A 16715-nucleotide genomic window follows, 5' to 3' on the forward strand; every position below is an offset into this window, starting at 1 on the left:
AAGTAGAAATTATAAACACATTAACTCTTAAAATAAGGTATTTATTTAGGTACTACATTAAAATAGGTAATGTACCACTGACATGGATCTAACACACTTTTAGAAATACTAGTAAAGTAAAGAAAGGCATTAGCCTTGACGTCTAATTAACTGGACATCATCTCCACTTCCCACACTGTATCCTCATGTAGCTTAACTGACCTCTCTGAAGCTCAGATATTTTATCGATTTTATAACATGGAAAGTGATTACATAAGATTAATTTGAAGATTAAGTGAGAAATGTCTGTGAAATTCCCAGCACATATTTTTTTTTAATTTTTTTTTAACCTTTATTTATTTTTGAGACAGAGAGAGACAGAGCATTAACGGGGGAGGGGCAGAGAGAGAGGGAGACACAGAATCGGAAGCAGGCTCCAGGCTCCGAGCCATCAGCCCAGAGCCCGACGCGGGGCTCGAACTCATGGACCACAAGATCGTGACCTAAGCCGAAGTCGGACGCTTAACCGACTGAGCCACCCAGGCACCCCCCCCCCCAACACATATTTTTAAGTGCACAGTTTAATAGTTTTTAGTATACTGGCTCATTTTTAATTGTCAAAAATATTAGATTTATTGCTATTATTATCAGCATCTCATATCACTAGAGTGTGAGCTTCTTAAGGTATTACGCTTATTCATCTCTGAATCCTCATACCTAGTGTTGTCCTTTTTTGAGGAGGACAATATACTGGTATTTGTCCTTTGTTTTCCATCCCTGTACATATAGAATCAACCAATCGATTAAATTACTTCTCATGGTTCAACTGTAAATTGCTTTAACCAAGCTGTGCCTGATTCCTACCTATAGGCTAATCAAGGGTTCTCATCTTCACAAACTGCTTTCATTCTTCAAAATAACCTAGATCTTGTCTTTTAGCTCAATGGTTTACTAATTAGTAGCAAAAGGACCTCAAGTATGAAAGTTTGATGTAATTATAATAAATTATAATAACTATAATTATACTATATAATTATATATAATTACATATAAATTATAATAAAAGAAAAAGCCAGATTTTACACTGGGAAACCACAGGATCCAGGACAGTCAGACATTCAGAGTGTAAATCACAGCTCACCCTTTCCGCAGACATCCAGAGGCCATTTTGCAGTGGCTAAGCACACAGCGTCTAAAATCAGAGACTTATGTTTGAACTTTGAACCCACCATGGGCAAGTCACAAATCCTTCTGTCCTTAGTTTCCTCATCTGTAAGTGGCCCTATTAATAGGACTCTCCTCTTAGGATTGTCAAAAGGGCTGAAAAGGAATGCACAAAGCTTACAAGGGTTTAGAACAGGCCGTGGCACACAGCAAGAGCTCATTAAATGTTAGCTGTTATTACCATCCTTTGTATACATGATTATTGTGATTATAAAACTATACATCTGACAAAGTAGAAAGATTCATACTTTGAATCACGATAAAAATTTCAGGCAACTGAAGGGAGAGACCTTTTAGACACCCTACAACTGCTTTTTTAAATATTTTTTTTCAATTCAGTCATTTTATTAACAATGATAAACTAGATTATGCTGTGGTTTAAAAAGAAAAGTCCAACAAACGTTTCTCTCGCTCTTCCAGATGACAGACAATAGGACACTCCAGTGTCGCTAATCTCCACATGCAGCCTTCGTTCTTACCTGCTTGAGCCGGAAGGCATCTCTACCTCAACATGCATGTGCATGGCTGATGGGAGGGATAAGCAGGCTGGGTAGCTGAGCTGTAACTGACACACTCTACTCCCTCTCACAGGCCTTGGCCAAAGAGAACTGTAGAGCATACCTATCCTCAGGGAAGCAGGTGGAGAAAAGCCGCCCACCCAACTGTCGGGAGGCAAAGGAGAACCAGACACTGAAGAGGAGTCCTAATGCCTGCCACAGTTGTGAGTGAGTATGACAATCACTTGTGCGGTGACCAGGTCTTGGCAGTTATAATGTCTCAAAACTCTTAATAGAAAGCTGTCATTACATCATAAATCCAACAGAACACTTAACAAAATTCCAAAGCAGATGTTAAAGGTTGCAAAAAAAAACAAACAAACAAACAAAAAAAAACCCTGCTAAAACATATTTAATTCACATACAATTCTGTGATTTATAGTAGCTTATTTTCCCACCCTAAAACTCTGATCTTAATTCATTCAAGAAAAAAGGGGGTTTCCTCTTTTTTTTTTTTTTATCCACAGAACAGCAAAAAGGGCTGTTCTAATTCTCAGGTCCAAGGAAATGTGGGTTTGGATTTTAGTCAATAGGGTCGTGTGATTTGCATTGGGCAGGCAAAAAACCAACAATTACCTTCACACAGGAAAGAGGTGCCCCTATTTTACTGGCTCCTTCCAGTTTCCCGCCGCTTTCTTCAAAAATGATAACTTTCTTATAATTCTCCTGCTTGTTCAAGCTATCTCCCCAGTTTTCTTTTTCCTTTCACTGTCAAACTACTAAAGCAAGTTATATCTCCTGACTCTTGTTCATTATTCTCTATTTCCTCCTACCATGTAACTTTTGAATTTGATCCAAATCAGCACCTCCAATCTCAATCATCCAGCTACATGGATGTGACATCACTTGAATATCTTACTCCACAAATCTAGAATCGCACCCAGAATTTCCTCCAAAGCCAGGTCTCTCTGTTTCATTATTTTAGTTAATATTCTGCCCAAGTTGTAATTGTCAATGAACTCTGATTTCCTCACGTTTCTTGACTAAATTTTATCTGGTCCCAGGCCTACTTAATTCTTTTTATGAAATCTTTGTTTTGCATACTCCTCCCTCTCCGGTCTTTATCATCATTATACCTAGTAACTCATACCTGGACCACTGAAATCATCTTCTAACTAATCTCCCTTTCTCTAGGCTTTTCTATCTCCTGATTTCAGCATGCCACCTGCACAGTCATTCCAAAACATTACTTTTATTAAGTTAATCTCCAGGAAAGGGGAAGACTCTTCTATAACTACCACTGCACACAGTATAAACAACCATCTCCTTTTCATCATTGGGAGTTTTGTCATGGGGCGTGACTCCCTCCCAAACAAAACCAAAGCACTCACTGATTTTAGGAAAGATCACCTAATTTCTCTTTCTCTGCCTTTCCCCATCCATTGTCCCTACCTAGCATATTATCTCCCACTTCAAATCCCACTCGTCATTTAAAACCTAGAACCAATTCATCCATAAACTCTTCCTGAACCATGGTTGGCTCTGTAAATAGAACTTAATTTGTATACAACTATGTAATCCCAAAGCAGCATCCCACAGCATGACACTCAGGTGTATTCTGTTTAGTCAACATGGTGGTGTTGTTGTTGTTGTTGCTGTTGCTATTGTTTAAAATTTAATACTCTGAGGGACTACATATACTCTTCAGCTTCCTTACCACTTGAGTTTGAGAACCTTGGTCCATGCTGTGTCATGCTGGTGGCATCATTTCATAATTTTTGTCTGTGATTTTTAAACATATGCTTTGTTTATTTTTCCAACTTGTACATTTCCTAAGGTCAGAGAAATGTTTTTATACAATTAAAATTTTAAATAGGGCAAGATGAGAAAACATTTATAAACATAATTAGCCAAAGAGTTGTTGGCTGTTCTGTTTCTTTTACCCCAAGTTCTGCCAGCACCAACACCAGGAGACATCTTTAAGCCATTCAGGAACCAACATGGTTTTATTACTGGGGAAGAAAAATCGTTCCATAAATCTCTTCTTTCTTCTTTTCTCCTTTCTCCACCCAACTGATAGCTTTTATTTTTGTATTAATTCTAGATTTCTTCAGCCCTTGATCCCAATTTAATATTCAAACAAAAACATCTATATGTAAAAGCATCCATTTGGGAGCTCTTCAAAGCCCGTATAAGACAAGTAGTTGTTAGAGAGAGTAGATCCAATATAAAGAAATGAGCAAAAATCATTTCAAAGAAAAAAAATGTGGAAATTCAGCAGAGAGGGGAAAAGTAATCTCAGTGTTTATAATGGCTTGGAAATAAAAGAGGAAAAATATTTACAGGAAATACTTTGAGAAAAGAGCAAAAATAGGAATATAGTAGTGATTGAAAGAGCAAATTAACTAATATTTTTGAGTATCTAATGCCCGCCAAGATTTCACACACCTTCTATCATAGAGACCATACAAGGTTGATGTGATTGTTCTTATCCTCAGTAAGGATCCTTTGTAGAATTTACCTGAGGCTACACAACTCGGTAAATAATAGCATCATGACCCAAACCTGGATCTGTCTGACTTGAAGCCTGCATTCTTGGAACTTGGCTACACAGCCTCCTAATAAAATAAAATAGAAATAGTTGGCTTAGTAGATGACAATTGGCCCAACAATTTATATTAATTAATAAAAGCTTTCAACTTTATTCGAAAAGAAGTAGAAGCCCCAGAATAAAAATTCTAACACTGGCATAAGAAAAATCATGATTAAGAAGAACTATTCTAATGTCAAATGAATAAGAAGTGGGCATCAGGCATAGCAAAGCAGCAGTCTGGAGAGTCCTCGACCTGGGACAGGACTTGGAGATAACGAACACACAAAGGCAGGAAATTCTAGCGAGACCACACTAGTGAGGGCCGAAATTAAAGTTGACATTGTAAAGTGGTTCAGATTTTTTGGATGAGGATTTTGCGATATAGTTCGATGTCCATTAAAATTTACATGCCTTATGTGAAACAGAAATCTCAACCTCTGGAAACTTAACTCAGAAAAATAATACAAAACGTAGGGTGCTGGGAAGACAGGAGCCTGCATGAAGAGAAATGCACATAGCTGTGCTTCTATACAAACAAAAACAAAAACAAAAACAAAAACAAAAAACAAAAAAAAACAACAAAAAACTGGTAATAATATGAATATCCAATTTTAGGGAAAATATTGGTAAACTATGGGATATTATATAAGCCATTGAAGTGCTAAATGTGATTGCTTAGAAACCTTAGAAAAGTACTTAAAATAGGCTAAAGGCAAAAAGAAAAGCATTAATCATTTTGCAACTATAATAATGGCTACTATTTTTGAGTACTTACTATGTGCCAAATTCTGATCTAAAAGCATCACATGCATTAACTCATTTAAACCTAATAACTACTCTTTTCTATGAGGAAAGTGTTATCATCTCCATTATGTAGAAGGGAAATCTGAAGGTAACTAACAACAGGTTTGTGCCCCAGGTCACACAGCTACTGAAAGTTTGGGACAGGTTTCCAACCCATGTGGTTTGGTTCTAAAGCCCAAACAATTAACAACCACAGTGTTAATGCTGCCTCTATAATTACAAAATCTGCAATTTAATGAGTGCGGAAGTGAAATATATAGATAAATATTAAGAAATATTTCTGAAGAGGAATTAGTACAACTTGGAAGTAAGATGAATGTAGGCAATGGAGTAGATTTATTAATTTATTTTGTTCCTAATCTGTGTAAGGGCCTGTACTGTCATAATAAGAGAGCTCTCTGGTAATGGTTTCATTCAATCCTTCCTGGAGTGTTAAATTAATCTTGTGGTCCTTTCCACATTTTTGTTTTAGAGACATTAAAATCTCATAGTTAATACTGATCATAGGTAACTAGCCACATCTAGTTGAAATTTATACATACAGGCTCACAGAAACTTTCATCCACAAAACAAGACATTATAATGACATAAAAATAGTGAAGTATAAACAAACAACCAGTAATAGGAATAAAGTTATTCCCCCAGCTCCGTAAAAAAAAAAAAAAAAGTTAAACTCTTAAATTTACCACGTATGTCTTAAAGTAGTGAGCATTTCATACCATAATCTAATTTCTTTGAACTAAAATATGATTAAACATTGTAAAGAGATTAGTGAACATTCAAATTTTCAAGTTAGATTTAATCCCTCAGCATCTTGGGGGATTATGGTAAAGAGAACCACAATGTTTTCTTTAGGATAGGACTGTATAAAATGTTATATAATCAAATATTTCTTCAATCAATCCATGTCTTATGACCTACTACAAATAAATCTCAAAGGACTACTGCAATAAACGATGTTACATCTAACTTCTGCAAACCACAAACTGTCACTGTAATGTCACATTTCACTTCAACCCAATTTCAAGACTATAACCCTCCAATTCTCAAAGGTAATTTAAACTGTACTCAACTTTAAAAGGTTTCAACTTCAGTTAATGCCATCTTCATTGTTGCTTGGACATTACATACCTAAAATATTAGGGACAAATTAATGTAGTAAAGCAACCAGAGGTTCTGTTATCAACAAAAGAGACATTTTTCTCATGTGACTCCCAGAAAACGAGTTTTTTTCACTTTATAGACACACCATATGTATTGTTTTCATAGGCATCAAGAAATTATCAACCTAACACCTATAAAAAGAGAATAGTTAAAGCCTCTGCATAATGAACACTGAAGCAAACCATATATATTACACATACAAATTTTCAAAACACTCCTATCACATGCCATTTAAAAGGAGCTCATGTGATTGAGTGTTGTAAGCCAAGGAATTTTATCCATTGTTTCTAATACTGTTTCAAATGGAATCATTTGAAACCTTGATTAAAAATGTATACTGGCATGTCAGGTAAAGTATTAGGGAATAGAAATGTGCTTTTTAAGACCCATGATACAATTTTTTGTTATTGGAGGAACAGAAAGTAAGAAACAAAATACCAACGTAGGTTTCAAAATAGCAAAGCTTGCCACAGCACCCATCCTCAATTTTCTCCTACCAGAGGTTATATAAAGAAGTAAAATTATCAAATGAAGAGCATACCGAGGCATACAGCAGCATTGTAAAAATCAATTTAAGAAGTACAGCTGCAGTTGTCTTTCCTGGGTTTTTAATTATGTGTTTGTTTGCCATGGTGGCCTAATTTAGTCAAGAAGATGAGCCAACATTAAAAGCTGGTAGGAGAGGTAAGTAATCCCCAGGGTGGGCTGCTTGTGCTCAAGAGTTTAAAAGCTACATATACAGAGGCAGAAGCCAAGGCACATTTGAGAAGGGGGTCCACATGACAAACAGTGAAAGGCGAGCAAATCAAATTTTTCACAATTAGTTGAACAACAACTGTGACAGGTTTAGCGCTTAGCATTTTCATTTGTGTGCTCAAATTTGGTTATCTGTCCTCTTTTATGCAAATGCGATGTGACAGGAGAAGCTGGGAGCAGTGGAGCAGGCCAATCACTCACAACAGGGGCGAGGGGCTGCTCAGCTGAGAGGCCGGGATTAAATGGACTGAATGCTGATGGATAAATGACAGGAGCGGAGCTGAAAGCCTCATGAACTGATTTAAAACTTCTAAGGGAGGATGCCAAGAATATAATTATGCTTTATGCCCCAGCCTAAACTGTCAAAAATAAAAAGATAAAAGAAGAATATAAATTGTACCAAATGAATATTATCAGCATTCATAATTTAACTAAACCCAACATGTTTATCCTACCCTGGAAAATAGATAAGATTGGAAAGCTGTGCTTTTCTACCACAGGCCTTGGGACTGAAGCAAAGTTTAAAAAATTTAAAAGCAGAGCACGGTGGAAGGAAATCCATGTCACAGCCCTCTCCTTAAAGGGCTTCCATCTCCAACAGCGCAGAGGCCCTCTCTGCAAAGGGGGTACAGTCAGTTCACCTTCCACTGTCTCTCTGCAAAGAGATGGAGGTTCAGGGTGGCACCTCCTTCATGCCTGGAGCCTCAGAGCACAGTCACCAGCACCTAGGAGATCCTGAGTGACATTTCCATGAGGTTGTAGGCTGTCTGCATTCTGCCCAACCAGCACTAACAGTCCATGATTCTATCAAGCCAGAAGGGTTGGAAAACACTAGAGCTTATTGTCTCATTTGCTTCATGTAGGTCTTACAATTTTATTGTCTCTACAAGTTCCTAATAGAGTGTTCTATAACACTAAATGTCTCAGAAGGTAGATTCTCCTATCTAAAAACAGGGGTATGAACTATCATCCTCGGTTTCTTTCAGCATCTGACTACAATTTCTCTATTATCACTTCACTGCACGTGCACACACACACACACACACACACACACACACATCCCTTTCTGGGAAGACATCAATGATATAAGACAAAAAGACAGAAAAACCCATGGTTGTGTACTCTGTGGATAAATACATACATGAAGGGAAAATATAATCTTAAATTCTCTTCATCAAACAGAAGAATACCAAGCAATATGATACAACAGGAAGAGACACAGAAAGTAAAGATGGTAACAAAGGCAATCGTGTTTAAATGAGCTACATAATACTCATACTGAAGAAAATAAATACATAAATTTAAAACATAATTTGTCCCAATCAATTGATGCTATTAGCTAATAGACATTATTTTTACTTTGTAAGAAACTTATTTCTTTGTAAGAAACATATTTTGTTACCTTGGTCTACCTCTTAAAGTTCATCACGGTTTACCACAAAATTAACTACTGTAGAGAATGTCACAAAATTCAGAAAATATTAATTGCTATACATAACGTATTTAACAAAAACAACAGAATAAAAATACCAATTCTTGTGCAAAAGACTTGACCTTAATATGCTCCTAAGAAAGAAATAATTAAGCCTATCTTTGCAAGACTAGAATAATATAAATAAAACATTCACTACTAAACTAACCTCTTAATATTTTTTATGAATGTAAAAATATGTATGCAGAAAAGCATTCAAATCATATACATCGATGACATTTTACAGAGTAAATACACCTGTAGCCACCATCAAGATCAAGAAATAGAGCATTACCAGCACTGCAGAAACCCTTGATATGCTCCTTCTCAGCCACTAACCCTTCAAATGTAACCACTCTTTTGAATTCCGTCAGCACAAATCTCTTTTTCTGTTTTTGAAATTCATACAGATCAAACCATACAAAATCTACTCTTCTGGTCTGACCTCATTTTTAGGAAGGTGGGAATGTCTGACTTCTTTACGCAGTTTTATATCTGGGACATTTATCCATGTTGTTGTGGAAGGGCAGTTTATACTTTTTCATTGCATAATATTCCATTGGATGTACAGAATATTCTACTCTGACAAACACTTGGTTTGTTGCTGAACATTCCAGTACATTCACTTTGGGACATATATATTTTCATTTCCATGGAGTACATATTTAGGACTGGGATTGCTGGGTCATTGCCTCTGCATGTATATTTTAATATGAATACATGGCTTTAGTTGATCTGGCCTAATAACTTTCAACGTTTATTTTTTTGGGACAGAGAGAGACAGAGCATGAACGGGGGAGGGGCAGAGAGAGAGAGAGACACAGAATCAGAAACAGGCTCCAGGCTCTGAGCCATCAGCCCAGAACCTGACGTGGGGCTCGAACTCACGGACCGCGAGATCGTGACCTGGCTGAAGTCGGACGCTCAACCGACTGCGCCACCCAGGCGCCCCTGGCCTAATAACTTTCTAAAGGAGAACAAACACTTTTTATATAGTAGGGAAATCTCACCATGCCCTGTGAAATTTTCTTTTAGGTTACAAAAAAATTAGCAAGAAAAAAATTAACCAAAATTAAATACACATGCCACAGACACAATTCTCAGCCGGAAAATAATGCACCTAAATTGAAACCTGGATTGATTTCTCTTAGCTTTGCTGATAGTATTTATGCCTCACCAGGAGAAGAAAGGAGTGGTAGTCATGGCTGGCAACTTGGACGCAGGCTGCTTAGAGCTTATTGAATGAACTAGAAAATGATCAGTTCATTGAGTGGTTTCCCCAAAAGTGTGCCGTGTGACTAAACCTAGGTATATTCCCACAAGTCCCAACTGCGTGTGGCAGATACAGGACCCACACTATGTTATTCAGAACATGAGCCACATTTTTATTCATCTAACAGATCTGGGTTTATCCTTTTAGAACAACAAAAGGCCTGTTGTTTGATTTATAAATGTGTTTTTTCAGTGGGTAAACGGACAGAGCCCCCGCTGTTCAGTCTCATGGCCAGTCTCATACAGGTGAGGGCTTGGACGACACTGTAAGTCAATCACGATACTAATGAGGCTCCTCTGCTGCTGAAATGGAGCCACACAGCTTAAGAAGCAAATCCAACTCCTAACGCTATCTACCAGGCATGCCAAGACATGGTCACAACTGAAAACATCAGCAACCTCCAAACAACATTCAAGTTTATATCAGCAAATTTACAGTCTGGGTCACACTCACTTCTTCCCGAGCTTTCCATAGCTCACAAGGAGGAGGAGCTGCGATCTGGATCTGTTTCCTCCAAGAAGGCCCTTCATCTGAGACTTTGCCCCACTTTCTCCCCAGAAGCAGTCGTGGTCTGTGGTGTTTTTTTCTATTGGAGTGGAGGGTAGTTCGCACACATTGGAAATGAAATCTTCACCCACTATACACAATCAGCTTATCTTCCCCTGGGTTCCACATCACCTTTCTTCTGGCAGCTGACTCCTCTTGTTCACCTGACCAAGTGATCTTGATTGTCATTCTCATAACTTCATATTTAACCTCACTGCCATTCCCCAGCACAAGATACTATTTATGTCTCTATTTTCCTAGAGAAGCTAGGTCCTTTCCTGGGATGTCCTTGATATCAGGCCACCCCTTTCCAAATCCACACACAAATTCCTTCATGAACCCCTCCAATCCCCAATCCCCTTCCCAGTCAGCGTGACCTCTTCCATTCTCTCTGAATGTCCAGTCTTGATTAGCATGGTTATGTCATCTCTGCCACCAGGTTGTTTCCTGGTGTTATCACCAAGAGATATTTAAACTTCCATCTGAAATGCCTCATCCTTCCTCTCCCAGGCAGTTCAAATTATGTTTCCACCATTTGATTCAAGTTTCTTAAACAAACATCAGAATTCTCATTAACTATTATATTTCATTTTTTTACATTCTACCTCAACCAAAACAATATGAAAAATATAAATAATTTGTGGGGAGAAATTATTTTTCAAAAGTGCCAGCATACCTAAACTATCCTTCTCCACCAGACACATTTTTATTCATCCGTTAACACTCAGCTCAGATGTCATCTCTGTAGAACCTGCAGCAACTCCTTGAGACAAAGTTAGTCATTTCATTTTTTGAGATTCATAAGACCATTGCAGCATTTAGCATGTTGTATTGGAATTATACCTGCTAGGATATATGCCATCTCCACTGGGCCATGAACTCCACAAGAGCAAGGGCTGTGTCTGTTCATCTTTCTATCTTCCATTTCAGTTCAATTCAGCAAATATTCAGCACGCAGCACTGTGTCAATTTCAAAGTTGGTACTTAATAAATATTTCATGAGAGAATGGAAGAGTGAAGGGAGATAAATTTACATTCTTTTAAAACTCTTTCAAAAAAGTTCTGTCAGAACCTTCCTTTTTCATTCTCACATCCAAAAGGAAAAAGTGTGTTCTTACAAAATCCATATTTAGATCAGGGAAACTTGAGGTTTGTTTTTCCAAGTTTATTTTATGTTTATAAACGTAAATTTACGTGATGAATAACTTGAATTATATGGCATTGCACAAGTGGCCTTAGAGGTAATCTAGTCTAGGGAGACAGCTAATATATGACACTCTCAGTGCTGCTCTCCACCTCCTGCACCCATAGCAGACAGCACTAATCGATCATGGCACTCCTTCTCATTAAGCCCAGACTCAGCCTTAGAATTCTCCACTCAGCACTTAACAAACAGGCTGCTCTCTAGAGTTAGTGGTCACGATGAATCCTGCTTGTCACTCTTGGTCTATTCTCTCTTATTACAGATAAGCAAACAGAGTCCCAGAGAGGTTAAATGGCTTTGCCCAGGTCATAGAGCTAATTAGTAGTAGAGGCTGAACCAAACCCTTATCACCTAAGACCCTTTCCACTAGAACACACTTTTTATTTCTATACTTGATTGATAGGAATGAATACTTCATAGAAAATGTTAGTTTTGTTTATTATATGTACATATGTGTTATATACTAGATTATATGTTATAGATAATGGTTTAGAGCCTTCGCTTGCTATCTCTCAACCAATTGTGTCAGCGGACCAATGTATCATAAAGACCTCATTGGTATGTCATACCAATCCAATCTTCCCTTAAAGCCATGGAGGCATAGTTTTTAAAAAACTAACAATAGCTTAGTCCAGCTCTCTGGAACAAACACTAATTTTTTTTTTTAATCAAAAGTGAAGTGCCTCTAAAAGTTTGCCATAAAAAGTTGTAAAACACAAAAGGATGCGATGAAAAAGAAGCACTGGTCAGTTTAACTGTTTGGTATCTTTCTTAGAGCTTCTTTTCAAAAAAGATTGGTTGATTGATTTTGAGAGCGAGCAAGTGAGCGAGCAGGGGAGGTGCAGAGAGAGAAGGAGAGAGAGAATCCCAAGCAGGCTTCATACTGTCAGCACAGAGCCCAATGCGGGGCTCGAACCCACAAACCATGAGATCATTACCTGAGCTGAAACCAAGAATCAGTGCTTAACTGACTGAGCCACCCAGGCACCCCTCCTTTTTATAGCTTCTTATCATGTCAAAGACATATTTGAAATTAGAATATAAGCAAGAGTTATCACCTATGTTAGTGTTTCAGTTGGTTGTTCAATTAGTAACTTTAAACTTTCTCTTCACATTTTCCTCTTCCATTCCAGTGTCACTGCCACCAGTACAAGTGGGGTCAGGTAGGAGTCCAAAACTTCTTATTAGTATTTTTTTAAGCTGCTCAAATGCTGTAGTTATCTATCTTTATCATACATAAATGCTGATTATGTGTAAAAGAATGTATGTAAAAGAAAACCAAAAATATATTAAGAAGTAAGTGTAAGCCATTGTTTTCTTTTCCAGAGTATAAGCTTCAAATTCTCCAAAGGGGTAGACTTGTTTCTTCCCAGTGGGCCAGCAGGGGTATAAGAAAGAAACCGAGAAAGTTGAAATAAATTAAAATCTCAGATTCCTTAGCCTCTTTTTCTTTGAGTAGCAAAGTGAAAAGTACTCTCAAAGAATCAACACCCAGGATACCTCATTACCAGAAGTAGAGAGGCAAATAAGAAAGAGAGTAAAGAAAAAGCAACCCCACAGCCCAAGAATAGATGAAAGAAGACAAGCTAAGTTCTTAGACATGGAATCACACAAAGGTTAGCCATTTGAGGAAAAATGAAATAAACCATTAGCAAATAATAATGATAGCTTTTTGCGGGGGGAAGTATCTGACTTTTATGGACCAAGAAAAAGTGCTTATAACTGACCCCTGATTGATATTTGGGCAACATTATTTCAATGCATGACTTACAGGTGTAGCAGACTTATGACAGTGGCCCTGTAGAAATGCCTCTTCAAAGATCTGAGGTAGCAAAGGAAAGCATCAACAATCCTATTTTTGCAACAATACCTAGGAGAAATTGTGATGGCAATTGTTACAGTTATTTACCTACTGCTTCTCAGACCCAGTCGGACCCTTCTATATTTGGCTTTAACTGTGTGTCTCCAAACTACATTTGCCAGACTAACTGCCAATAGGAGGCACTGCTGGAAGACTTACAGGGAGAAGAAGGGGAGAAGAGACGCTCCCATTTCAGTCTTTTTTTTTTTAATGTTTATTTATTTTGAGGGGGAGCGGGGAGACACAGAATTTGATGCAGGGCTTGAACTCACGAACCACGAGATCATGACCTGAGCCGAAATCAGCCACTTAACCGACTGAGCCACCCAGGCGCCCCCCCACCAACTTCAGTCATATGTGCATCCTTCCAGCATCTTTTTCAGCTGCGTGTGATCCCCTTAGAAGTCCAAACACCAGCTGTGAGTCAGTCCTCTTCCATGACAGCTATCTGTTCCCTTCTATTCTTTGCTGTTGAAAGAACAATGACTGCCTCCATTACTTTTAAGCTGTTGTAACTAACACTCCATTACCTATTTTTGTAAACTGTTACATGAAATTTATCACTGGGAGACAAGAAGGCAACATGCTATATATGCATGAACTGAATAAAACATGCACAGTGACCAATCACAGACAGACTTAGAAAGAAGCAATGTGATTGTTTACTGATCATGATGCACATCTCTTATTTACGCAGTCATTTGTGGAGATAGTGATGAAGTTAGTACTTTAAACACTCACAGTTAATACACTATGGTAACTGATTGTGAATCGTAGTGTGTGGGACTGGTGTTATTAAAACTGTGGTAAGTAAAATTCATGTACATTGGGGTAGTCTAGAGCAAAGACTGCCTGTAGTTATTTGTATTAAGACTCAACTATTTGGGGGCTCCTGAATGGCTCAGTTGGTTAAGTGTCTGACGTCAGCTCACGTCATGATCTCATTGTTCTTGAGTTCCAGCCCTGCATAGGGCTCTATGCGGACAGCTCAGAGCCTGGAGCCTGCTCCAGATTCTGTATTTCCCTCTCTCTCTGCCCCTCCCCTGTTCGCACTCTCTCTCTAAAAATAAACAAACATTAAAAAGTTTTTTTAAAAGACAAGTATTTGAGGGTTCATAACTTAATTTCTTTTGAATCATAATTTGTCCATTTCAACAAATGTGCCTCCAAACAGACCTGACTAACCTTTACTTTTGAAGCAAATTCATGGAAAATTTTCAAACGAGGGTTATCCATTTCCTCCTATTCTTTATTCCCTCATTCTATTGACACCTTTCCTAGAGTTCACACACTAGACATGAGTCATGGTGGCTCATGCCCATTGGCCTATTTTCACTGTGGGATGCTCTACTCAGCAGACTTTTGTTAAGCACAGCCAACGATTACATGAGAGTGGGTACCTGATACACACATAGATTATAGTTGTCTGGGACAAAGTTTGAGTCACTGTTTACAATTCTCCATAATTTCCTGTTTTAGAATTTTACACCCATGCTCTTTCCCATGAGACATTGGTTTATTAGAGTAAGAAGAGTATATTTTTACCATATTGGTGGCTTTGACTGTGCCTTGCTTGAGCTGATGCAATATGGGTAGATGTGACAATGTACCAGACTGATGTCTCAAGAAGCATGACTTATTCGATTATCTACCATGAGAAGAGAATGCCCCAGAATGAACATATATGAAACATAACTGAAGCCAACCCGTAGCCTCAAGCAAAGCTTCTCAGTTGACTCCAGTTCTAGATCAGCTGAATCACTGTCAACCTATAGACAGGCAGAAGAATAAAGCCTTATTGTAAGCTACTGGGTTTTTTGGATGTTTTCCTACACATATGTAGTTTTTTTGTTTGTTGTCATTGTTGCTGTTGTTTTTGCAATAGTTGATTGATGTAGGACAACAGAGTGCATTTAGCCAATTAGAAAATCCCTCCAAAAATGTATATTGGAAAATACAGAAAAGAGTTTTTAGCTAGTGGAAGGATCAGAATGGAGTAGAGACACAGAAAAGGATGAGATATTATGGAAAAAGAGGCACAGAGTAATGTTACCAACCTTGACTAATTTTGGAATTCCAGGTCATATATACCTCTGAAGCCAGTTTTCTCCAAGACATTGAGCCCACAAGAGGTACCTGAAGCAGCCTGAGTTCTCTGCAACACAAAGAGTTCAACTCTCACTATTCCACAGCTTCCAAGCCTCCTAAGATCAGGGCTTCAGAGTATATTAGAAGCAGATGGAGGGGAGAAAGAGAAATGATGAGACTTTCCATAGCATTCTCTATATCTAAAGCAGACCAGGTCTGAGAGCAAATCCAATTCATCCTTCTGAATAAGGCACTGGGAGTAGATGGTAGAACTAGCCTGCATCCATTTTCCTTATAATTATGTGGGCCTTTCCTTTTCCCTAAGACATGGAGCCCATAGGAAGTATTTTCTATTCTCTGAGCCTTTCAGATAAGTAAAAATCCATTAAGCCATTACCATATTCCAAGAAAATCCTTAATCCACATAATTTCGTCAGATTTTCTCAATAGTTCAGTGAGAAGGTGGTATTTTTTTTACTTCCATTTTACATATGAGGAGACTGAGATGGACACTGTAAATTAGTTGCTTGAGGTCACATAGTGACTAAACCCCAGGTGTTCCACCTCCATTCTCCAGTCATCTTATACCGGTTGTTTTTAGGAAGTAGTGGCAGGAACCAAAGTACCAACTCTTGCCCTGGAAAGATTTTCATTACCCTAATCATCAAGATACAGTCCTTGAAAGAAGCAAACAGTTCAGGGGGGTGGGAGGGAATCTTTTTCTTTTACTCACAGCAAGCATAAACAAACACATTTTTCCCTTACACTGGGTGTTTTTATTCTGGCACTAGGCTTTGTTATTCTGTCTTCCTTCCCTGGGATTCTCCCCCTCCTCAATAGTCCTTCCTACACCTTTTTTATTTTATAATTTCCCTTCTTCTGAGTGGCCTGAATGGCTCAGTTGGTTGAGCACTGGACTCTTGATTTAGGCTGAGGTCATGATCCCAGCTTCATGGGATCGAGCCCCACTTTGGGTTCCATGCTGAGTGTGGAGCCTGCTCAAGATTTTCTTTTCCTCTGCCTTTGCCCCTCTCCCCTACTTGTGTTCTCTCTCTCTCTCTTTCTCTCTCTAAAAAAAATTAAATAAATAAAATATAGTTTCCCTTCTCCCTTTCCCCAGAAAAATCCAGGGTAGCCTAATCCATTTATTTTACAAACATTTGGGTGCTTATTACTATCAGCAAGTTACTTACATTTTGTAATGGACAATTACAATATTCCAGCAATGTTAAGATTTCTAGGGATTGGGTGAAAA

Source organism: Lynx rufus, unplaced genomic scaffold (genome assembly GCF_022079265.1).
Source record: "Lynx rufus isolate CCGP_SWC_20201006 ecotype Redwood Valley unplaced genomic scaffold, mLynRuf1.p SCAF_1, whole genome shotgun sequence".
NCBI lineage: Eukaryota > Metazoa > Chordata > Mammalia > Carnivora > Felidae > Lynx > Lynx rufus.